Here is a 27679-nt window from a genome sequence, read left to right on the forward strand (position 1 = left end):
GGTTGTTTGGATCACCACACTCATAAATATGTATACACATCCCAAGCTATGCACCAAAAGAAATGAAACACTATAAATTCCAGTTACTCCAACTTTTACAGAAACTAGAGAAAAGTATTTCTGATGATTAATAAATTCTTTCAACTTCTAATATTTATTGGAACCTTTCAGAATTCTGTAGATGTATATATATATATATATATATATATATATATATATATATATATATATATATATATATATATATATCTTTTCTGAATTTTTGTTTTATTAAATTGTATTTAAAATTTATTTTATACAATCTATGTTCCTCGTGTTTTTTATGACTTCTTTATTTGAGGGGGTGGTTATTTCATTTTGTATTGATAGTAGATGTCTTACTGATCTTTTGTTCATCTTACATATGTATTTCTAGAAATAAAAAGTCAGTGATTGTTGTATCATACATAGAAAAGCTTCACTTCTATATTATGTGTTTATTTTGACCATGTGTACCTTTTTATTTCATGTGTCAGCTTTCTATACTCTTTGAATACTTGTGTGTCTTTTGATCTCACTTCATACATCACCTAACATCACCCTTTCTAAATGCTAGTCCTTCACTTGGAGTGATTACAGATATATATGAATTTGTTAGAGTCCAACATTCGCACAAAAGGGAATCTGGGTCTTCACACTTGGAATTAGACTTCACATGACTATCCACTGCCTTGAAAGAAATACAGTATGATTCTGGTGGCTTGTCCATCATACTTTCTTTCTAATATTTTGACATAATATTATATATATATATATATATATATATATATATATATATATATATATATATGTGTGTGTGTGTGTGTGTGTGTGTGTGTGTGTGTGTGTGTGTGTTTGTGTGTGTGTGTGTGTGTGTGTGTGTGTGTGTGTGTGTGTGTAATATTGTGGTACTCATGGATCACAGCATGATACAGGCACTAGAACACTAAAGTGAGGGATGACAATGAGAAAATATTTCAATGTTCAAGAATGTGGGTATTATTCTTATTACATTGTAAGGATATAGAATAACCTAGGGAAAAAAAAAAAAACTATCGGCCCGTAAGAGAGTGGGACTTCTAACTTGGCTTAACTAAGATGGGTCATACTTCCTAAATGTGGGTGGCACCAATCTGTGGAAAGACTGCATAAAAATGAAGAATGCAAGCTGAACAACAGAATTGACCTCTCTCTCCTAAATGACTGTGAATGTAAGCCATTTCAGGTTCCTACCTGCATCCCTACTTGGCCTTGATGTGCAAGAGCAAATAGCATTTATTCTGTTAATATTATTAGGTATTACATCATGGTGATGAGAAAAATAAGAAATTCATAGACAATTCTGAAGCTGTTAACATGAAAATGTGATAATGTATGTCCAAAGAAACATCATGGTGTCTTAATTAGAGCAACATCATTCTGTAATGTACTCTCCTATTCATTCACCTTCCAGCAGGTTGGACTTATAAATTAAAATAATCACCTTCCTTAGGGCATTTAATTGGCTGTTTTTTTCTGAGACAATAACCATTCACGTAACATAGCTCCCTTATTAACTTTCTCGGGGTCTCTTTTTACTTCTTGCATACTTTTTCTCCCCTAAATACTAAGGGCAATACAGATGATACACACACAGAGACACATACACATATGTATGTATATATATATATATATATATATATATATATATATATATATATATATATATATATATATAGAGAGAGAGAGAGAGAGAGAGAGAGAGAGAGAGCTTTGTTTTCTTTCATAGTAACTGTCACCAACAGACATCTAACTGACATGATCATTTTAAATATTTGTTTTTATTTGCTTGTGTTATTTCATTTTATTTGATTTAAAAAAAACAGTTGAAGTCTACACAGATCATTTACTGCCTGGACATTGCCTCTGGCATTATCATAATTAATTTATATTCCCCAAATAGAGGAGATATATAGCACTCAAAACCCACGAACTTTTTTTTCTTAAATTCTGAGTGTGGTAAGCGGTGTTTAAATCCTTCATGGAATTGTTATGGCACATTGCAGATTTCATTGATATTTTAAGTCTTACTCTTCAATCTTGGATAGAGGATATATCCAAGATTTGGTTTTGTCAGGATATGTCCAAGACAAGCTGGGTTTGTCTAAGCATGTGCAGATGTGTCAAATATTTTCTTTTTGTTGTTGTTGTTTTTTTCAAGACAGGGTTTCTCTGTGTAGCCCTGGCTGTCCTGGAGCTCATTATGTAGACCAGAATGGCCTCAAACTCAGAAATCCTCCTGCCTCTGCTTTGCAATTGCTGGAATTAATGGCATTTTCATTCTATCTCCTTTTTATTAGTCACAGGAATTAAATGGGGTATGAGAACAACTCACAAATTTCACATTTTATCCTTCTGGGAATTTCAAAGAACCCAAGACTCCAGCCTTTCTTCTTTACATTGTTCTTGGCCCTGTACTTGGGCACCATGCTTGGAAACCTGCTCATGTTCCTAGCAACAATTTCAAGATTCCATCTGTATAAACCTATGTACTTCTTCCTCTCCAACCTATCCATCGTGGATGCGTGCTTCACTTCTAAAAGTGTCCCAAAGACGTTGGTAAATATAAACACAAAAAGTAACATCATCACATATAAAAACTGCATTTCCCAAATGCATTTCTTCATACTCTTTGCAGGGCTTGAAATATTTCTGCTGATTTTGATGGCCTATGACAGGTATGTGGCCATCTGTCAGCCCCTCCATTATACTACCATCATGAACCCCCAACTCTGTTTGCTGATGGCCCTAGCATCTTAGATCATGAATGTCTTCTACTCCACAACACAAAGCCTAATGACATTACGGCTGAACTTCTACACATAATTGGAAATCCCACAGTTCTTCTGTGAACTTAATCAAGAGATGCAAAATACTTGCTTTGATGCCCATTCCAATGATCTGGTGGTTTATTTTTCAGTATTTCTGTGGGCTTGTTGTCCCCTGATTGGAATACTTTACTCTTACTCCAAGATATTTTCCTTGCTACATGCCATCTCATTACTGCTGGGGAAGTACAAAACACTTCCTACATGTGTGTCTCACTTGTTAGTTGTCTTTTAAATTTATTGCATAGGACAGAGTGTTTACCTCAGTTCTGCTTTAACAACAAATTCAGTCAAATGCAAGAGCCTCTGTTATGTATAGTGTGGTCACACCCATGATCTACTCCCTTCTGCCTTAGGAATAAAGATATAGAGAGGGTTCTGAGAAGAATGTTAGGCTGGAAGAAAGAAAGGAATCCTTTACTAAGATGCTAAGCATTATTATATGTCCACGATAACACTGCACATTGCTCTCTGCTGGGACCTTGAAAATAAAACCATATTCTTCTGTCTTATTGAGGGTTTCTCATTTTCAGATTTCAACTTCTTTATACAATTCAATCATATGATCTACTTTATTAGCTTCTCCATGCACTATGACATATATTCTTCTCCATCTTTCCCAACATTTAAAAATATTTTGATCAAGAAATACTCACAAATCCACACTCATCAAAGAGAGAAATGCTTAGATATAATTTCATTGATAGGAACATGTGTCAGACTCAGAATTTAATAATTTTATTTATTTCTTATAATGTGTGACTGTGTGTTACATTCATACTGCCCCACATGCTATAACAAACATATTTTTGAGTCAGTTCTCATCTCTCAGTTTTATATTAACCAAATCATCTGTTTTTCTCTGCAACTGTCTTTACTTATTTAGATATCTGCTTTCCATAGGCTCAATAATTTCATATTTTAATAAAAATAGTCATGAATTTTACTGCTATGAGAAAACACTGCATTTCACAATTATAGTCCTATGTATAACTTTATGGTGGAAGAATATTAGAGAGGAACTGAGCACGTAGGTGGCTTTTGTCTGCCAGCCCACCGGGCTCGGGGCCGTGTCCTGCCCAGGAAGCTATGGAAGGAGAGAAGCCCCACAGCCATATTTTCTGTCTGCAGGGACACAAAAGCATCACTAGGTACTGTAACACCCTGAGCCTTAGATTTCTGGTGGTGCAAACCGCCAGGGTTCTGCCTGCACTCAGGAACTGAGCACATAGGCGGCTTTTGTCTGCCAGCCCACCGGGCTTGGCGCCGTGTCCTTCCCAGGAAGTTGTGGAAGGAGAGAAGCCCCACAGCCATATTTGCTGTCTGCAGGGACACAAAAGCATCACTAGGTACTGTAACACCCTCAGCTTTAGATTTCTGGTGGTGCAAACCACCAGGGGTCTGCCTGCACTCAGGAACTGAGCACATAGGCGGCTTTTGTCTGCCAGCCCGCCGGGCTCGGGCCCTGTGTCCTGCCCAGGAAGCTGTGGAAGGAGAGAAGCCCCACAGCCATATTTACTGTCTGCAGGGACACAAAAGGATCACTAGGTACTGTAACACCCTGAGCTTTAGATTTCTGGTGGTGCAAACCACCAGGGGTCTGCCTGCACTCAGGAACTGAGCACATAGGTGGTTCATCTGCAAGCCAGTCCATCACAGGACCTGTGTCCTATATGAGAATCAACAGAGGGAGTGACCCCCACCACAACTTCTTCCGTCCATAATAGAGCAGACAGAGAACATCTGGTTGACCTTGACAACCTAAGTATAGCATTGCTTGAGGCAATATTGAGAAGGGCTCCAAAGGCACAAAAGAGGAAGCCATCATATCAGTAATCTGTGCCAGAAGAAACCCAGTCATCCAGTGTTGCAGAAATAACCTTAAAGATCCACAGTAGGTTGAAGCACCAGCCAGTGACAATAAGACCATCTAATTCCTGGGAGTACCAGATGGCTAAAGGCAAACATAGGAACGTTACTAACAGAAACCAAGGAATTATGGCAGCATGTGAACCCAATTCTCCAACATTAGCAAATCCTGGATACCCAACATACCAGAAAAACAAGATTTGGATTTAAAATCACTGGTCATGATGCTAGTACAAGAACACATGAAGGACATACGTAAAGAAATTCAGGAGAAAATGGATCAAAAATTAGAAGCCCTTACAAGGGAAACACAAAAATCATTGAAAGAAATTCAAGGGAATACAAAAGTCAATAAGGAGGAAACGCAAAAATCACTTAAAGAAATACAGGAGAACCTTGATCAAAGGGCAGAAGTCATGAAAGAGGAAACACAAAAATCGCTTAAAGAATTAGAGGAAAACACAAACAAGCAAATGACAGAACTGAGCAAAAATTTCCAGGATCTAAAAACAGAAGTAGAAACAACTAAGAAAGTACAAAGGGAGACAACTTTGGAGATAGAAAACCTTGGGAAGAAATCAGGGACCATAGATGCAAATATCAACAACAGAATACAAGAGATAAAAGAAAGAATCTCAGATGCCGAAGATACCATAGAAAGCAAGGACTCAACAGTTAAAGAAAATGCAAAAAACTTGTAACCCAAAATATCCAGAAAATCCAGGACACAATGAGAAAGCCAAATCTAAGGATCATAGGTATTGATGAGAGTGAAGATTTACAACTTAAAGGGCAGCAAATATCTTCAACAAAATTATGGAAGAAAACTTCCCTAACCTAAAGAGAGAGATGCCCAAGGATATACAAGAAGCCTACAGAACTCCAAACAGACTGGACCAGAACAGAAATACCTCCCGTCACATAATAATCAAAACCCCAAATGTACTAAACAAAGAAAGAATACTTAGGGCAGTAAGAGAAAAAGGGCAAGTAACATATAAAGGAAGACCTATCAGAATTACACCAGATTTCTCACCAGAGACCATGAAAGCTAGAAGATCCTGGGTGGAGCTCATGCAGACTCTAAGGGAACACAAATGCCAGCCGAGACTACTATACCTAGCGAAACTCTGAATTACTATAGATGGAGAAACCAAGATATTCCATGACAAAACCAAATTTACACAATATCTTTCTACAAACCCAGCCCTACAAAGGATAATAGGGGGAAAGCACCAGTACAATGAGGGAAACTATACCCTGGCAAGAGCAGGATATTAAGCTTTTTCATCAAACCCAAAGAGGATAACCACACATGTATAAAATTAAAATCAAAAATGTTAGGAAGCAATAACCCCTACTCCTTAATATCTCTTAACATCAATGGACTCAATTCCCCAATAAAAAGACATAGACTAACAGACTGGTAATGTAAACAGGACCCTACATTTTGCTGGTTATAAGAAACACACCTCAATGTCAAAGACACAAACTACCTTAGAGTAAAAGGCTGGAAGATAATTCTACAAGCAAATGGTCCCAGGAAACAAGCCGGAGTCGCCATTCTAATTTCAGATAAAATTGACTTTCAACCTAATGTCATCAAAAGAGACATGGAAGGTCACTACTTGCTGATCAAAGGAAAAATCCAACAAGAAGAACTCTCAATCCTGAACATCTATGCCCCAAATACAAGGGCACGCTCATTCATAAAAGAAACTTTACTAAAGCTCAAAGTACACATTGCACCTAACACAATAATTGTGGGTGACTTCAACAATCCACTCTCACCAATGGACCGTTCAGGAAAACAGAAACTAAACAGGGAGACAGTGAAACTAATTGAAGCTTTGAACCAATTGGAGTTAACGGATATATATATAGAACTTTTTATTCCAAAGCAAAAGAATATACCTTTTTCTCAGCACCTCATGGTACCTTCTCCAAAATAGATCATATAGTTGGTCACAAGACAGACCTCAACAAATATAAGAAGATTGAAATAATTCCATGCAGGAAATCATCAAACTCAGGGCTGAAATCAATCAAGTAGAAACCAAGAGAACCATACAAAGAATCAACAAGACCAAAAGCTGGTTCTTTGAAAAAATCAACAAGATAGATAAACCCTTAGCCAGACTAACCAAAGGGCACAGAGAAAGTATCCAAATTAACAAAATTAGAAATGAAAACGGAGATATCACAATAGAAACCGAGGAAATTCAAAAAATCATCAGATCCTACTACAAAAACCTGTACTCAACACAACTGGAGAATCTGGAGGAAATGGACATTTTCTTAGACAGATACCAATTACCAAAATTAAACCAGGATCAAATAGACCATCTGAACAGACCCATAACCCCTAAAGAAATAGAAGGGGTCATAGATAGTCTTCCAACCAAAAAAAAAAAAAAAAAAAAAAAAAAAAAAGCACAGGAGTAGATGGTTTCAGTGCAGAATTTTATCAGACTTTCAAGGAAGACTTAACACCAATACTCTTCAAACTTTTCCACCAAATAGAAACAGACGGAACACTACCCAACAGTATTACGCTGATACCAAAACCACACAAAGATCCAACTAAGAAAGATAATTTCAGGCCAATTTCCCTTATGAATATCAATGCAAAAATACTAAATAAAATTCTTGCCCACCGAATCCAAGAACACATCAAAACGATCATCCACCATGATCAAGTAGGCTTCATCCCAGGGATGCAGGGATGGTTCAATATGAGGAAATCCATAAATGCTATCCACTACATAAACAAACTCAAAGAAAAAACCCACATGATAATTTCATTAGATGCTGAAAAAGCATTTGACAAAATTCAGCATCCTTTCATGCTAAAAGTCTTGGAAAGGACAGGAATTGAAGGCCCATATCTAAACATAATAAAAGCAATATACAGCAAACCGGTAGCCAACATCAAACTAAATGGAGAGAAACTTGAAGCAATCCCACTAAAATCAGGGACTAGACAAGGCTGCCCCCTCTCTCCATATCTTTTCCATATAGTTCTTGAAGTCCTAGCTAGAGCAATTAGACAACAGAAGGAAGTCAAAGGGATACAAATTGGAAAGGAAGAAGTCAAATTATCACTATTTGCAGATGATATGATCGTATACTTAAGTGACCCTAAAAACTCTACTAGAGAACTCCTACAGCTGATAAACATCTTCAGCAAGGTGGCTGGCTACAAAATGAACGCAAGCAAATCAGTAGCCTTTATATATTCAAAGGATAAGCAGACTGAGAAAGAAATTAGGGAATGACCCCATTCACAATAGCTACAAACAGCATAAAGTATCTTGGGGTGACTCTAACCAAACAAGTTAAAGACCTATATGACAAGAACTTCAGATCTCTGAAGAAAGAAATCGAAGAAGATCTCAGAAAATGGAAAAACCTTCCATGCTCGTGGATTGGCAGGATTAATATAGTTAAAATGGCCATCTTGCCAATAATGGCAATCTACAGATTCAATGCTATTCCCATAAAAATCCCAACCCAGTTCTTCATAGAGCTAGAAAAAGCAATTCTCAAATTCATCTGGAATAACAAAAAACCCAGGATAGCTAAAACTATTCTCAACAGTAAAAGAACTTCAGGGGGATTGAATATCCCAGACTTTAAACTCTACTACAGAGCAATAGTGATAAAAACTGCAAGGTATTGGTACAATATCAGGCAAGCGGATAAATGGAATAGGATTGAAGACCCATAAATGAACCAACACATCTATTGTCATTGGTCTTCGACAAAGGGGCTGAAAGCCTCCAGTGGAAAAAAGATAGTCTTTTCAACAAATGGTGCTGGTTCAATTGGAGGTCAGCATGCAGAAGAATGTGCATCGATCCATTCTTATCTCCTTGTACCAAGCTCAACTCCAAATGGATCAAGGACCTCCACATAAAACCTGACACACTGAAACTAATTGAAAAAAAATGGGGAAGACCCTGGAGGACATGGGCACAGGGGAAATGTTCCTTAATAAAACACCAATAGCTTATGCTCTAAGATCAAGAATTGACAAATGGGACCTCATAAAACTACAAAGTTTCTGTAAGGCAAAGGACACTGTCAAAAGGACAAAACGTCAACCAACAGACTGGAAAGGATCTTCACCAACCCTAAATCTGACAGAGGGCTAATATCTAATATATACAAAGAACTCAAGAAAGTAGAACCCAGAGATCCAAATAACCCAATTAAAAAGTGGGGTATGGAACTAAACAAAGAATTTTCACATGAAGAACTTTGGAGAGCTGAGAAACACCTTAAAAAATGTTCAACATCATTAATCATTAGGTATATGCAAATCAAAACAACCCTGAGATTTCACCTCCCACCAGACAGAATGGCTAAGGTCAAAAACTCAGGAGACAGCAGGTGTTGGCGAGGATGTGGAGAAAGAGGAACACTCCTCTACTGGTGGTGGGATTGTAAGATGGTGCAACCACTTTGGAAATTAGTCTGGCGGTTCTTTAGAAAACTGGGCATGTCACTTCCTGAGGACACTGTTATACCACTACTGGGCATATATCCAGAGGATTCTTCAGCATGCAATAAGGACACATGCTCCACTATGTTCATAGCAGCCCTATTTGTAGTAGCCAGAAGCTGGAAAGAACCTAGATGTCCTTCAACGGAGGAATGGATACAAAAAATGTGATATATTTACCCAATGGAGTACTATTCAGCCATTAGAAACAATAAATTCATCAAATTCTTAGACAAATGGATGGAGCTGGAGAACATCATACTAAGTGAGGTAACCCAGTCTCAAAAGATCAGTCATGGTATGCACTCACTGATAAGTGGATATTAGCCTAGAAACTTTGAATACCCAGGACATAATCCACAAATTAAATGATGTCCAAAAAGAATGGAGGAGTGGCCCCTGGTTCTGGAAAGACTCAGTGCAAGAGTATAGGGGAATTCCAGAACAGAGAAGTGGGAAGGGGGGGGGATGGAAGAATAGGCGGATGGAAGAGGGCGTATAGGACTTGCAGGGAGTGGGGACCCAGAAAAGGGGAAGTCATTTGCAATGTAAATAAAAAAATAAAAAAAATAGGAATGATCTATCAAATGCAAAAAAAAAAAAAAATATTAGAGACTAGGTCGTTTCAATGTTTGGTTTACCATTCCATGGTATGTTACAAGCTGAACCATCTTGTCTGATAATGTTAATATACTTAATTTGCATGCCTATAAGATTGTCATTGGAGGTTTTCATATATCTAGGATCCTGGGTATATATTTGACTCAGTGTCTGAAGTTCCTATCATAATGTTTAGTAAATGACCTAAGAATAGTCTAATCCCTAGACTTTCACAGGGAGATTTGTATGTATGTTGATTCATATAGAATTTATATATATATATATAAATATTCTTTGTTTACAATCCAAAACCTTGCCCCTTTCCCAGTTCCCCCTTCCCCATATGTCCCATAAGTCCTCTTCTCTCCATCCATTCTCCTATATTTCCCCCTCCTTTTTCTTGTCCTGGTACTCCCCTACAATGCTGGATCAAGCCTTTCCAGGATTAGGGCCCTCTTCTTCCTTCTTCATGGGAATCATTTGATATGCAAATTGTATCTTCAGTATTCAGAGCTTCAGGGCTAATTAATTTCCACTTATCAATGATTTCATTCCATGCGTATTCTTTTGTGATTGTGTTATCTCGCTTAGGATGATATTTTCCAGTTCCAAACATTTGCCTAAAAAATTCATGAATTCATTGTTTTTAATTGCTGAACAGTACTCCATTATGTATATAGACCACATTTTCTGTATCCATTCCTCCATTGAAGGATATCTGGGTTCTTTACACCTTCTGGCTATTATAAATAAGGGTACTATGAACATAGGGGAGCATGTGTCATTATTGCATTCTGGAGAATACTCTGGGTATATGCCCAGGAGAGGTATAGCAGGGTCCTTCGGAAGTGTCATGTCCAGTTTTCTTAGGAACCACCAGACTGATTACAATAGTGGTTGTATCATCTTACAATCCCACCAGCAATGAAGGAGTGTTCCTCTTTCTCCACATCCTTGCCAAACCTGCTGTCTCCTAAGTTTTTACAATTAGCCATTCTGACTGGTGTGAGGTGAAATCACAGAGTTGTTTTGATTTGCATTTCCCTAATGGCTAATGATGATGAGCATTTCTTAAAGTGCTTCTCAGCCATTTAAATTTCTTGCGATGAAAATTCTTTGTTTATGTCTGTACCCCATTTTTAATAGGGTTATTTGGTTCCCTGGGGTCGAACTTCTTGAGTTCTAAAACTATTCTCCACAGTAAAAGAACTTCTGGGGGAGTCAGTATCCCAGATCTCAAGCAATACTACAGAGCAATAGTGTTAAAAACTGCATGGTATTGGCACAGGGACAGGCAAGTGGACCAATGAAATAGAATTGAAGACCCAGAAATGAATCCACACACCCATGGTCACTTGATCGTCGACAAAGGTGCTGAAAACATCCAGTGGAAAAAAGATAGCCTTTTCAACAATTGGTGCTGGTTCACCTGGAGGTCAGCATGCAGGAGAATGCGAATTGATCCATTCTTATCTCCTTGTACTAAGCTCAACTCCAAGTGGATCAAGGACCTCCACATAAAACCAGTCACACTGAAACTAATAGAAAAAAAACTGGGGAAAACTCTTGAGAACATGGGCACAGGGACAGAACAGAACACCAATAGCTTATGCTCTAAGATCAAGAATTGACAAATGGGATCTCATAAAATTACAAAGTTTCTGTAAGGCAAAGGACATTGTCAAAGGACAAAACGGCAACCAACAAATTGGGAAAAGATCTTCACCAATCCTACATCCGATAGAGGGCTAATGTCCAATATATACAGATAGAATTTTAAGTAATAATATTTAAACATAAATGATAAACATGTCAGTGCTACCGTCAGCTATTTTCTTATCCATCCACACAGGACATAATTAATCAGGTGGTTTCCTTGCCATATTGATTCAAATATTCCTACAATAAGTATGTGTGGGTACGTGGCTTTTTCCTTTTGATTTCATTTACTTGCTACCATAGATAAAAAAATTAAAATGACACTGTATCACATCTTTTCTTGATGTTGCCATTGGGAATGCAAGTAATGAATTTCTTTTCTGTCACTTCTTATTCTTCTATGCACGGCTACAATTTTTGCATAATAAAAAAGTGTAATGTATTGATACATATTGAAATCTCAAATGAGACCAAAGACAGGAGTGCCATGGTTTTATATTCAAAGGAACACAACACCACTCCTATTTAATGCAATGGCCATTTTCTAGAAATAAAAAGTTATGTACTAGCAATATTTGAAGTTTCAAGGGACCTAGCCTTGAGAGAAAACTTTAGTTGTCTCTAGTATTTATAATAAGTTGATAGAAAATTCTTAAAAATAGAAAAGTTGGTGGATAAGAAATTATAAAAAGTGATTTTCCTTATATACAGATCAGCTGGGAATAGACTATTCAGAAACCATTTTCATTCCTCACATAACAATGTCCCACAGAGTTTGGAGTGCCCAGGATGAGGTTTAACAAGAGAAATATGCCTAATGAGCACATTTGTCTCTCCCTCTGATTGCTGTCCCTTAGATTGTGCAGCATTGTTCTGAACAAAACAAGATTTTTCTCTTAAAATCCTAATAATGGCTTAGGGACCATTGTCTCCATTCACAGTCCAGAGAACAACTTGGAGAAATCAATTCTCTCTTTCCTCCATGTTGGTAGGTCAGGGGGATCAAACTCAAGTTATCAGAGTTTCTGGCAGGCAACTTTATCTGCTAAGGCATTTTTTAATTGGAGAATATAGATAATAAGTTGTATATCTGTGGCTCCAGCTTCCAAAAAGCTGTCATGGGTAGGTATTCAGAAGCTTCATTTCAACTCTAATACTCAATACTATCTCTTTGAACACAAATGAAGTCAATGGGGAACCTGAGGGAACGGGACAATGAAATTGTGGGTTTCTTAGCATCTGCAGAGATATGATGGAGATCATAAACATACAGATTTTTCTATGTTTAGGAACAAGTATGTTTGAACACATGGAGAAAGTCTGTTATTGCAACAGAAAGTGATGCATTTAGACAAGTCATTTATTGAACAAATAGAATCTATTAGAAAGAGCTAATGTAATATATAGACAAGAATTAGAGATGTAGAGTCTAGATCAGGAAGCATTGGTTTAATGTCAGGCCAAATTCCATATAGACTCCTGACTTGAAATCTATCTTTGTCCTAGTGCTTACTCTGCTCCCCAAATCTTCCCAGCTTCTAAGTCCAGGCTAGATCCATGGAATAATTCTTGTAACTTATGGTTACTCTAGTCTAGGGTCATAGTAGCTGCATGAATCGTGGCAGTGAGCAGAATCAGCTCATCTGGAACTCAGCCAAAAATTAATCTCCCCCTTTCTCCTTGCACTGTATCCATACAACGGAGCTGAATGAGGTCATTGTCATATCATTAGACAACCTACACTATTACTGTGCTCCACCCTCTACTGCCTTGATAAGACAGAGGGAAACATTAAGATTTTATGCAAGTTAACATCTGTAATTATGGATGAACTGAACATCTCACAAGGTTCAAAACAGGATAGAAGGTCATGCAAATCTGTTGTTAGAGGATAGCATACTGTGAGAACACATATGACAGTGCATCAAAATTCTCAACTATAAATGGGTTATTAGTAAAACATTTAGATTTAGTCAAGAATGGTAGCTCATGCCTATGATCTTTACACTAGAATGGCTGAGGCAGAAGAGGCACAAAATCAAAGGCATGCAGAACTACAGACTGAGACCCTGTCTCAAAACTAAAATAAATTATATGGATCTTAATTCCATTTCTATTATTTACCAGCAGAGTGATATTTTCTAAATGTTGCTACCTTTCTCTGAGATACTATTTCGTGATACTGTGTCCATTCTACATCAGGCCCGTGTGAGGTTCAAAATGAGAGCCTATTGGCTATGTAAGTTCTAAGTACAAAGTTGCCATAGTGGACCATTACTGGAATTCTGGAATTTGGGAGGTGAAAACAAGATAATGAGTAAAAGATGAGTCTAGGTGTATATGTGTTCATGTGTGTAAGTATCAATAGTAATCAAAGAAAAAAGCTATCCATTTGAGAGAGAGCATTGGAGGGGATGGAGAAAGTGGACATAGGAAGGACTTGAAAGTGAAAATAATTTTATGAGGTCCCATTTGTCAATTCTTGATCTTAGAGCATAAGCTATTGGTGTTCTGTTCAGAAACTTTTCCCCTGTGCCCATGTCCTCAAGGGTTTTCCCCAGTTTCTTTTCTATTAGTTTCAGTGTGTCTAGTTTTACTTGGAGGTCCTTGATCCACTTGGGGTGGAGTTTGGTACATGGAGATAAGAATGGATCAATTCACATTCTTCTGCATGCTGACCTCCAATTGAATCAGCACCATTTGTTAAAAATGCTATCTTTTTTCCACTGGATGTTTTAGGCTCCTTTGTGGAAGATCAAGTGACCATAGGTGTGTGGATCCATTTCTGGGTCTTCAATTCTATTCCATTGGTCCATTTGTCTGGTACTGTGCCAATTCTGTAAGGCAAAGGACACTGTTAAAAGGGCAAAACAGCAACCAACAAATTGGGAAAGGATGTTCAACAACCCTACACCTGATAGAGGGCTATTATCCAATATATACAAAGAATTCAAGAAGTTAGACGCTAGGGAACCAAATAACCCTATTAAAAATGGGGTACACATCTAAAAAAGAATTTTCACCTGAAGAAATTTTTGTGGCTGAGAGGCACCTTAATAAGTGCTCAACATCATTAATCATTATGGAAATGCAAATCAAAACAACCCTGAGATTTCACCTTACACCAGTCAGAATGGCTAAGGTCAAAAACTCAGGAGACAGCAGGTGTTGGCGAGGATGTGGAGAAAGAGAAACACTTCTCCACTGCTGTTGTGGCTGTAAGATGGTATAACCACTTTGGAAATCAGTCTGGCGGTTCCTCAGAAAACTGGACATGACACTTCTGGAGGATCCTGCTATACCTCTCCTGGGCATATACCCAAAGGATTCCCCAGCATGCAATAAAGACACATGCTCCATTATGTTCATAGCAGCCTTATTTATAATACCCAGAAGCTGGAAAGAACCCAGATGTCCCTCAAATGAAGAATGGATACAGAAAATGTGGTATATTTACATAATGGAATACTACTCAGCAGTTAGAAACAATGAATTCACAAATATTTTAGGCAAATGGTTTGATCTGGAAAATATCCTAAATGAGGTAACCCAATCACAAAAGAATACACATGGAATGCAATCTCTGATAAGTGGATATTAATTAGCCCAGAAGCTCTGAATACCAAAGGCACAAACTGCATAACAAATGACTCCCTTGATTAAGTATGGAGAGGGTCCTGATCCCGGAAAGGATTGATCTAGCATTGGAGGGGAATATAAGGACAGAGAAAAAGGAGGGAGGTGGTTGGAGAATGGGTGGAGAGAAGAAGGTTTATGGGACATATGGGGTAGGGGGATCTTGGAAAGGGGAAATCATTTGGAATGTAAACAAAGAATATAGAAAATAAAAATATTAAAAAAAGAAAGATAAAAAAAGAAAGTGGAAATAAAAGGAGGAAAATGACTTAAATGTCAAAAGAAAGGAAACTATTTTCCCAGACTTTGTTCTAAAATTATTCTTTTTTCTATGACCATCAGTTATAGATACGGCATTTTAATGGTGTCTCAAAGGTGATATGTGTTCTGTTCATTCGTTAAATTTCAAATTTTCTTTGACTATGTGATCTAATTCCTCAATTTTATCTTCAAGTTCAGATATTCTGTTTTCCACATGGTGCAGCTGTTGGTGAGGCTTATGACTGAGCCTTTTATTTGACTAATTGTTACTTACAGCTTCATTTATATTTAGATATTCTGAATTATTTTTATGTAATCACTGAACTCTACAACTTTCAGGTTGTTCAAATGTGCAGTGATTTTTGCTCATGTTCCTCACATATGCAGTGTCTATAAAGTCAAGACACTTTGGGATCAATAGGTTTTTTTTAAATCTCTCTACATATAGGAAAGAAAATGTTACCAGCCCTTTGTCCTAGATTAAATAGATGGGGGCAGATATGATATTGCTATAGAAAATAAAATATCATCATGCCACTATTCACTGTAGACACAATGGAATATTATGATACCATAATTCAACATGTGATAGTACAATGGATGATTGTGATGACAGAATGCAAGATTGTAATGAAAATGTCAGCATTGGGGTGGAACAAACACTCTTAGATCTCCATATAATTGTATGATTTAAAGATATAGCATTATAATATTATTATGTACCATTGTGATGTTAAATTCAGCATTATTCTATCACATTGAATAGAATGGAACCCTCACTGTCAGTGATGAATTGTAACACCAAAATGCTGTATTGTAATTGTACTACAATTGTGATACCAGAAGAGATCATTGGGAAAATGCAATAATGAAGAATGATGCTGTCACATTGAGTACTGTGATATTATACCATGCATTATAGTGTTATATTGTGGTGCTGTGGTGTTAGATTTGAGCATTGTGAGGTCACAATGAAGAATTATGAAGATACAATAAGTATTATAATCTCATGGGAATATGTGATGTTATCTCATGAAAATTCATATATCAAATGGAGTATTATGTAACAATGTATCATTGTGATGACAGGATTTATTTTTATTTTATTTTTATTTGATAATTGATTTATTTACATTTCAAATATTATCACCTTTCCTCATCATCCCTACAAAAACCCATATCACATCACCCCTTCCCCTGCTTAAAATTACCCCTTCCACTTTCGTGACCAGGCATTCCCCTACACTGAGCATTGATCCTTCACATAACCAATTACCTCGCCTCTTACTGATGTTTGAAAAAGGTATCCTCTGCTACATATGTAGCTGCAAGCACGGGTCTGTCCATGTGTACACGTTGGTTGGTGGTTTAGACCCTGGTAGCTCTGGGGGGGGGTACTGGTTGGTATATATTATTATTCCTCCTATGGGTCTGCAAACCTCGTCATCTCCTTGGGCCCTTTCTCTATGTCCTTCTTTGGGGACCCCATGCTCAGTCCATTGATTGACTGTTAGCAGCGGGTAGTTTGATCCACCTTCTATGAAGGACCAAAGTATCCACATTTTGGTGTTCCTTTTTCTGGAGCTTCATGTTGTCTGTGAATTATATCTTGGGTATTCTGAGCTTTGGGGCTAATATCCACTTATGAACAAGTGTGTACCATGTGTGCTCTTTTGCGATTGGGTTACTTCATTCAGGATGATATTTTCTAGTTCCATCCATTTGCCTAAGAACTTAATGTATTTATTGTTTTTAATAGCTGATTAGTACTCCATTGTGCAAATGTACCAAATTTTATGTATCTATTCCTCTGTTGAGGGACATCTGGGTTCTTTCCAGCTTCTGGCTATTATGAATAAGGCTGCTATCAATGTAGTGGTACATGGGTCCTTATTACATGTTGGATCATTTTTTATATATATGGCCAAGAGTGGTACATCTGGGTTTTCAGGTAGTACTATGTCTAATTTTCTGAGGAACAAACATACTGATTTACAGAGTGGTTTTACCGGCTTGAAATCACACCAACGATGGAGGAATGTTCCTCTTTCTCCACATCCCCTCCAGCATTTGCTCTCCCCTGAGTTTTTTATCTTGGTCATTCTGACTGCTGAGAGGTGGAATCTCTGGATTGTATTGATTGATATATCCTTGATGATTAAGGATGTTGAACTTTTTTGAGATGTTTCTTAGCCATCCTTTATTCCTCAGTTGAGAATTCTATTTTTAGCTCTGTACCCCATTTTTAATAGGGCTATTTGTTTCTATGGAGTTCTTCGTATATGTTGTATATTAGTCCTCTGTTGGATGTAGGCTTTGTAAAGATCCTTTCCCAATCTGTTGATTACAGGTTTCTCCTATTGATAGTGCACTTTTCCTAACAGAAGCTTTGCAATTTAATGGGGTTCCATTTGCCAATTCTTGATCTTAGAGCATAATGTATTGGTATTCTGATCAGCAAATATTCCCCAGTGCCCATGGGCTCCAGGGTTTTCACCACTAACTCTTCTACTAGATTCAGTAGTATATGGTTTTATGTTGAGGTCCTTGATCCACTTGGACTTGAGCTTTGTACAGGGAGATAAAAATGTATCACTTTGCATTCTTCTACATGTTGACTGCAAGTTGAACCAGCACCATTTGTTGAAAATGCTGTCTTTTTTCCACTGGACAGTTTTAACTCCTTTTTCAAAGCTCAAGTGACCATAGGTGTGTGGTTTAATTTCTGGGCTTCAATTCTATTCCATTGGTCTTCCCGCCTGTCATTGTACCAATTCCATACAGTTTTTTATCACTATTGCTCTGTGGGATATCTTAAGGTCAGGGATGGTGATACTGACATAGGTTCTTTTATTGTTGATAATAGTTTTTGCTATCCTGGGTTTTTTGTTATGCCCGATAAATTTGGAAATTGCTCTTCCCAGTTCTATGAAAAATTGAGTTGGAATTTAATGTGGCTTGCATTGAATCCATACATTGCTTTAGGCAATATGACCATTTTTACTATATTCACCCTGTCAAATCTATGAGCATGAGCAATCTTTACATCTTCTGAGATCTTCAATTTCTTTCTTCAGAGACTTGTAGTTGTCATACTGATCTCTTACTTGCGTTGTTAGAGTCATGCCAAGGTGTTTTATATCATTTGTGACTCTTGTGAAAATTGTGTTTTCCCTAACATTTTTCTTAGCTTCTTTATTCTTTGAGTATAGGAAGGTTACCGATTTGTTTGAGTTAATTTCCTATCCTTAAGTATGCTATCATATAATCTGAAAATTGTGATACTTTTACTTCTTCATTTCCAATTGTATTCCTTTGACTCCCTTTGTTATCTAATTTCTATGGCTAGAACTTCGAGTACTATATTGAACAGTTTGGGAGAAAGTGGACAGCCTTGGCTAGTCCCTGATTTCAGTGGGATTGCTCCAAGTTTCTCTCCATCTACTTTGATGCTAGCTACTGGTTTGCTGTGTATTGCTTTTAAAATGTTTATGTATGGGCCTAGAACTCCTGATCTTTCCAAGACTTTTATCATAAAGTGGCACTGAACTTTATAAAATGCTTTTTCAGCATCTAATGAAATGATTATGTGTTTTTTTAGTTTGTTTATATAGGGGATTAAATTGATGGATTTTTGGATATTGAAGCATCCCCGAATCACTAGGATTAAGCATACTTGAACATGGTGGATGATGATTTTGATGTGTTCTTGGATTCGGTTGGCAAGAATTTTATTGAGTATTTTTGCATCAATATTCATAAGGAAAATTGATCTAAAGTTCTCTTTCTTTGTTGGGTCTTTGTGTGGTTTAGGTATCAGAGAAATGGTGGCTTCATAGACCAAAATGGATAGTGTTCCTTCTGTTTCTATTTGGTGGAATTGTTTGAAGATTATGGAATTAGATCTTCTTTGAAGGCCTGATAGAACTCTGCATTAAATCTATCAGGTCCTGGGCTTTTTTGGGGGGGGGACTAGTAATGACTGGTTCTGTTTATTTATGGGATATATAACTATTTAGATCATTTATCTAATCCTGTTTTAACTTTTATACACTGTATCTGTCTAGAAAATAGTCCATTCCATGTAGATTTTGCAGGTTTTTTTTGAGTATATGGTTTTGTAGTAGGATCTGATAATTTTTTGAATTTCCTCAGTATCTGTTGTTATGTCAGCCTTTTAATTTCTGATTTTGTTGATTTTGTTACTGTCTCTGTGTACTCTCGTTAGTTTGGCTAAGGGTTTATCTTTCTTGTTTGTTGTTTTTTTTTTTTTCAAAGAACCAGCTCCTGGTTTGGTTGATTCTTTATATAGTTATTTCTGTTTCTGCTTGGTTGATTTCAGGCCTGAGTTTGATTATTTCTTGTCATCTTCTTGTCCTGGGTATATTTGTTCCTTTCTGTTGTTGAGCCTTGAGATATGCTGTCAAGCTTATAATGTATGCTCTTCCCAGATTCATTTTGAAAGCACTAAGAAATATGTATTTTCCTCGTAGCACTGCTTTCATTGTGCTCCATAAGTTTGTGTATATTATACCTTCATTTCATTAAATTCCAAAATGTCTTTAATTTATTTTTTATTTCTTTATAAACTAAGTTATTGTTGAGTAGAATGCTGATTATGTTGTTAAATATACCACAGGCCTTGGATTCACTAAAAGTGCAATATGAGTATGAATTTGATGCTTTTTCAGAAGTCCAAACTAGAGGAAGACATACTTCTTTAGCTACAGATGATGCAAAGTATGTGGATTAGTATGGACATGAAAGAAACCACTACAAAAATATTAAAATAAAATATGTTCATAAACATCACCATATCTTTATCTTTTTAAAAAGGTTATTTTTATGGTGTGTTTATTGTTGTTTGGACTACCGTCTGTTCACCAGGACACTGGGATTGTGAATGCAATAGTGAGCAATGTCAAGACTATTGCATTAATAATGACATAGTGTAAGAAGAATATGTACAGAAAACGTGAATGAAGCAAAATAAAAATAAAATAAAAGAAATTCATGAGAAATTTTAGTTTATTTGAGGATGAATTTATTTATTTATTTATTTATTTATTTATTTATTTATGGAGGTAATTGTTAAACTTTGTTATGAAATGTGATACTTCACTTTTTAAGGTACTTAAATGTTCCAGAGATCCAGAATGTTTATATGCATAAACATTTACAAATATAGCTTGTGTGCAAATATTTAATGAACTTTGCAATGCAGGCTATTACATAAATATGGAACAGAAATTTAGCATCAATCACATTGCTATAATTTTTAGTCAAAAATACACGATCTTTGGTCTTACTGAGAGCATAGGTTTAATTATTAATTTCTGGCAGAAAATAACTATGGAAAAGAAAAAAATGTCAGTTTTAATGAACAATGGTTAACAATTGTTAAGTGAAGAGGAAACTCATGTTTTAGTACTTAGGATACAAAGTTCATTGTTCAACTGACAATATTGACTGTTCCACGTACTGCTCTAGCACATAAATACTGCAGATTGGCATCACAGATACACAACTGGTTGCAGAAGGGTAACTCAAGTCTTTACCTGCTAGGAAAAGTCAGAGAATAGATTTATTGAAATAAAAGTGCAATGGACCTGGTTCTAAACGTTTCCATGAAAACATGGACACTGTTATCAAATATCCTTGTACTGCTCTACCTGTGAGCAAAGGTTTGGATTCCTCTTATTTGTATTCCAATAGTTGGGATGATTCTTAGGCCCTTATTCCCCGTAGGAAAACAAAAGCTATTATCCAATGGAAATTCACACTGCCAGAGATGATAAAAAAATCTACTCTAAACTACATGATTTATCTCACTGAGCTTTTCAGCCATACTGTCTCAAGTATTGTTTAGGAGGCAGTGTTGCGAGACTAAAATCAGGATTGAAATGGTTATTCAGCTATTTATCTTGAAGTTTTTTTGTGTTATTAGTCTGTAATTTGTCACATTAGGATAGCAAGGTTTGTAGGATTAAAAACTCACAATGACTACACCTGATGATGAAGATTATTCTGCCTCTACCTGTTTGTCCAGGAAGCATTTTCAATAGATTATAGGGTTACAAAGTCAGTTAATTAAGTGACTTTATCTGAAGTACTCAGTAAGGAAAGCCTTGGATGAAATAAGGCAGAGATATGATGCTTTATGTAGTAGTAATATCATTTGGGTAACTCCTGGTGCTGTTTAACTGTTCTTGGAAGAAAAAGAAGAAACCATCTTATGATCATATCACCAATGATACCTTGGAGATACAAAAGTTTATGGCATTATGACAGTAATTTGTTTTGAATATTACTTACAGGGGCAGGAATGGCTCAAAGGCAGGTCCAACATCAAACCACCACACATGAACAAATGGTAACTTCCAAATACTCTGTCATTAAATGAGAGTTTTCGTGCACATTACTGTTTTGCCTACACATATGATAAATATGAATGTCAGAATATGGTACTGGATTCCCAGGAACTGGGATTACAGCATGTTGTGAGTTGGCTTACGTGTGTGTGGGGAACTGAACCTGGCAGCTCTGCAAGAGCAGCAAATGTTCTTAACTGCTGAGCCTTCTCTCCATCTGAAAACCTGCATGTTGGAAACTCTGGGCAGTTTTTAGAGTATGACACAGGACAGCTCAGAAAGTCTTTTCAGGAACCTCAACTGGTTAGCTCTCCACTTATGCTGAGCAAGCTCACCGCTCCCTGCTTATATCACATTCACAAGGGATCTTGTGGATCTTGCATTCAGTTTACCCATACTGGTTATCTGTGCTTACTTCCTAAGTCTGAGAGACCCTCAGTAACATTCAAACTCAAGCTTATAAAGTTGTATTACATATTAACTCTAGGATAAGAAACATGAAATATTAACCTAAAAATTCTATACAAAATTGGATTGTGAAGGACATTATTGCTCAAGATTATTTTAAATTCTGTTTGCCTGTTTCCTCACTGAATAGATTCTAGTACCTGTCAATATTTGCATTCTAGAATATATATTCACATAAACATATATACACAAGTATATATTCATATATTGAGTCAATGGTATACATAAATTAATACCTGTGTGAATATCTAGTACATATATCAATACCTATACATGTGTATATGTATCTGCGTATTCATATATGTGCTTGTGTGAGTATGCCCATGACCTGGTTTTCTCCTTCATGTTTTAGTTATGTAACTTCTACTCATGGACGTTTTTAGAAGCTAGGGATTCCTGCCCCAAAGCCACTGTCTTTTTTTGGGGGGGGGGGGCAATGATCCCCTACAGAAAGGTGAGTGATGTGGAATTTCCTACTTTGCTACAATGACTGTCATTTTCATGGGTGTCAAGAAACCCTGTGTCCATTCACCAGTACAAGTAGCCATTGCAATGAAATGTTAAAGTTTTCAGCTTTTAAAATTGTTTGTGCTACACTAACACAATTGCCAGGTTATTCCTGGGATTTATTGACATGAGTTTGTGACAACAGGTCTTTGTTAGGTCAAGTGAGAATGCTGGATGTTGACCTGCCAAGGCCTCATGCTAAAATGCTGATATGTAAAATATGGCATAATCAAAGCTTTTGGTTTCTTTTTCAGTACAGATTCTGGAAATATATAGTTATTCCTAATCAATATTGAAAGAATCATATGTCCACTGAGTAGCACCCCACCAACTTGAATTATATTTCAGTTACATTATTTACTCTTCTTGTAGAGTAGCTCTGTCACATGGTTATCAAGAGTCATATTGTATTTTTTTGGGGGGGGGGAGATATGCACATACTTGAATCCGCAAGTGAACTATTTAACTGTGTTATTATTTCTAAGATTACAGCCAAGATTTGCCACTTATATGAAGATTTGGATTTACTCCTTTTCACTACAAAATAGAACCCTGTGTATGACTCTAAAGAATGGGAATATGGGAGATTAGATAATTCCTATGAACCACAGATGTTACCCATTTCATGAATTTTGTTTCTTGAAACAGAAGCAGATTTATCCCAAATTATTAATGAAAGCATGATTTGACAAATATGAAAATACTTAGTTGAAGTGTGTGAAATATAATAAGTGTAATGAATGCATATATACAAATACATGTATACACATATAGATAATTTTGAACTGTTTATTTACATAGACATTTTGTGTATGCTTTCTAAAGATGGAGTTCTGGTATATCATCATATCTGGCAGACCAACATGTTAAATATTTACTCATTAGATCATGAGTCTTCCAAAATGAGGGCTTAAGGTCCTAAGAATCCCACACATTTTGTCCTCCTTTTAAAAAGCAATAACTTCCCCCATCATTTTTTATTGCTTCTTCTTTATGTATTCTTTGAAATACACTTGTTGGGATAAACATGGACCAAGGGAAAGTTTTGGATCCCAGAAACTTCATCCTTGACTTTTTAGAGGCCATAGCTCAAGATTGAGACAGGGCTTTGCGAAACCTGTTCCTGGAAATAAAGAGAACTGTTTGTATTTTCTGTATCCAAACTCTTCTTTTTGGATTTTGACTATGTTGTCTGGAAGAACTTTGTATCAGTAAAGAACAAACAGCACCACCATTTTTAATCTTTTACAGCCAGATGAGTTATTTACACCTAAATGTTTAAAAGTCCCTGATGCCCCTTAAACCAGAAAAGTACTCCTAACATTAACAAAAGCATTCCAACGAAAGTAATTTGAGGATAATACTGAACAAATAGTTAGAGATGATAAAGATGTTACATGTTGTGTAAAAAAATTAGAAACCTCTAAAGAGAAATTGTATGTGCAATAAACTTGGTCCAGGCCGTTAACTCTTTGATTGATGGTTAGGAGGTCTAAACTAACATTATCATGATGCTATATACCCTGAAATCGATATAAAATTCTATCCCATTTCCATTCTCCCTTGCCCTTCATTGCTTAAAAGAGAATCATACATGTATCTAAAGCCAGCATAACAGTAATTGTATCTTATATCCCAGTATCTTCTAGGTAAAACACCTAAATGTTTAAGACATTTAAATTCTGGGCTTTATAAATATTCCCTCTTGTGATAACCAAGCTACAGAGCTATTACAAGAAAGCTGATTAACCAAATACGCAGTTGTGGGACAAGTGCCACCCTGAAAGCAGCCTCTGGTTTGATTGTTATAAGTACTGCAAAAATTATAGGTTAAATGTGATCTAGAAATACTTTTAGTAAAAGCCTGATGTAGTTCACCGAGAATGTGTTAATAAAAATCACCATAATTGCTATATCATTAAGGTGCAAAAGTAACTATAGGAAAAAAGGCTGTTGAAGTAAAATAAGGCTTGCATTTGCAGAGGAATTTTCACAGAAAAAATACAATTGAACCCAGTAATTTTGAAGTTTCTCTCACTCTCTTGAATAGACAGAACCTCACCCATTTAAATATATAGAGGGTTAATAGAATAGGTGAGGTAAAATATAAAATTATGTCTATGGCATTGTTCATCATTTTTTTCAATAGGGCATCCCATTATCCAGGTATACATGTTATATGCTAAGGTATTTTTCACACCTTCCACTGAATATAGTATAACAGGAAATGTTCAATGAGCAGGTTATAGAAAGTTATCCTTATCCATATGAGGTGCCTACATCGTCTATTAAGAGGCAAGGAATACTTTTTAACTATGGAGCATGCTGCTTAAGGGGAATTTCCTTCTGAACCAAAGCACAGAAATATCACCACATTATGCGCACTGTCTAGCCAAAGGATAATTGAATTGATCAGAAACTAGAAAATTCAGGTGATGAATACGTTGGTGATGTTTGTTAAGCTGTACCCTTAGTCCTTAATCCCCCATGGATCCTAAAATGATAGTACTTACCAGTTACTCAAATGAGAACATCCATACTGATATAGCAATGAAAATGCAAATAATTCATGATATCCTCGTGCACATAGAACACTGCAAGACACAGCAGGTGAAACATCAGAATTGCACAATAAACATCATGTCACAAGTAAGTGTCTTCATGGGCCAAAGTGGATGTCAGATTCATAGGCCCAGTAGCCTATGTATCTCCTTCCATGTAAGTGAAAGAAAGTAATGTCAGAATTGCTAAAAATTAATTAAGTGGGAGTAACAGGCTGCCCTGTCTCATATACCACTCAAATTTATTCTGCAGTGAGACATTTAACCTATCATCAAGTTGGGAATGTGACCTATTAGACTTCAAACTCATCATCATCTGCATCCCCAGCTCCTGGCACCCATAGTACAGCAGATGCTTTCATAGCATCGGAAAGTCTGAAAAGGTGTTTTGAGTCCCGATGTGATCCATAAGCTACATTTGGGAAAACCCAAACATATCTACTTCCCTACTTTAGCACAGATTCAGGACCAAACCATTTCCCTATAGCAGGTGTTCTACAAACACCTATACATCTGGAGCAGGTCTGCCATAAGTTCTCTGGAGCAGTTAATCTTTGTTAATGGAATCTCAAAAAAATTAATTTAAATGAAGCACAATTTAGAAGATTTGGAAGATATATGTACACTTCCCCTTTTTCAAGAAAAACTTTAAAAGGCCCATTTAAAATTTCTGGTCTTTGAAGAATATAAAAGAGGTCAATGTTATGTATAATTCTAAAGATGCCTCAATTTTTTAAAGGCACCAAAAGTGAACGCAGGAATATTAATTGATTTTAACATTTGCAATGGGTAGCTATAGAAAAAGATTCTGGGCAATAAATAAACTAATGCCTACTTAGTTGGATAAACATAAGGAGTAACTCAGATATTTGTCACATTTGTGGTTGTCAAGAAATGATATGTCTGTAATATCTATCTACTATAAGATAGTAGGTCTTGGGGATTAACACTATAACAAGCAATAGTCAAAAAGGTTACATGATAAGGACACTTTGCTATACCTGATCTCTAGATTGAAGGGGGGGTACTTTAGGGTCCTGAGATGAAAAGCAGATGCAAGGAAGGAGAGGGAGCTTTCGCCCACACATTGGAGGAAGAACATGACAACTATGTGAGGTATTAAAGGGAGGAGGTGTCTGTGTCCACTACCACAGGTGTGTTGTAAGAGATGTTTCACAGAGGCAAGTTGGGACTAGCCACTGAAGTTTAGGGCAGGTGGAGAGATGGAGACAGTGAATTGATAAGGGCACTCTTTTCCAAATGAGTGATATCAGCACCCAGCATTTGTGCCAAGTGGGTGAACTGTAAAGGAACAAACTCTCTCTCTCTCTTTCTGTGTGTGTGTGTGTGTGTGTGTGTGTGTGTGTGTGTGTGTGTGTATGTGTGTGTGTTTCAGAAATAGATTCAAGGGAAGCCAGATAGGGACTGGTAGAACTATCATCTCCCAGAGCTATAGGCTGGCGAAACAAAAGGGAAGTCAGTTGGAAGCTGGAAGCTCAGCCATCCCAGAAATAAGTTGGTAGTGTAAAACTACATGCAACATTAGAGAACTGAAATTGAGACTGGGGCATAGCAGAAGAATGATGGGGACTTGAATGAGTTTTTAGCTTGTTTAAACTCAGAAGACTTAGCAAATATCTGAATGGAATAATAGGAAGTTTGATATACAGCTTGACTTCCTTCCAAGAAAGCAGAAAGACTAGTGCTTCAAGATTTTGGAGAAACTAAAGAGAATCTCCTGCTTCTGAAGCTGTTGCTGGACATGCTGAAAAAAGTGAAGCATCTATTCATCCTCAGTAAATTTTATAAGCTACCAGGAAGTACATGAGAAACATGCATTGCATATCCACTGTCAGAGTAAATGTTAAGAGGATAAGGGAATTTGAAGGAATCTATGCTTTGAGAAGTCATTTCTGAACCACACAAAGTAGGATAAATGTCTTCTTCAAGAATAACATCAACCACTCCAGAGGGTCTCTCACTAATAAACACAGTATTTTCTGTGAGGATTGTGTACCTCATACAAAGCACAAAATGATAAGAAGTTAGTGTTGACAAATTTGAATTAAATAATCTGCAGAATATGATATAATGACAATGAGAGCTGCCTGTCAAGAGTCAGTGAAGGCTGAAATTGTATCTTTCTCCTTGAAAGAAGACAAAACTGCCTTCCTTCAAGGAGACCTGCTCTAACCCATGTTATAGAAGCTTACTATTTCCAAGGAGGCTGACTCCAGTCAGAGACACCCAAGGCAATTAACACCAGAGACATCAAGATGGCAAAAAGCAAGCACAAGCATATAAGTAACAGAAGCAAATGTAATTTGACATCATCAGAACGCAGTTCTCTGACCA

At 36.7% G+C, this 27679-nt stretch overlaps 1 pseudogene; it reads left to right on the plus strand.

The window, feature by feature from the left end:
• Positions 1-2370: 2370 nt before the first annotated feature.
• Positions 2371-3317, plus strand: LOC127672481 (olfactory receptor 7A5-like; annotated as a pseudogene).
• Positions 3318-27679: the final 24362 nt, after the last annotated feature.

This window comes from Apodemus sylvaticus, chromosome 22, assembly GCF_947179515.1.
Source record: "Apodemus sylvaticus chromosome 22, mApoSyl1.1, whole genome shotgun sequence".
NCBI classification, from domain to species: domain Eukaryota; kingdom Metazoa; phylum Chordata; class Mammalia; order Rodentia; family Muridae; genus Apodemus; species Apodemus sylvaticus.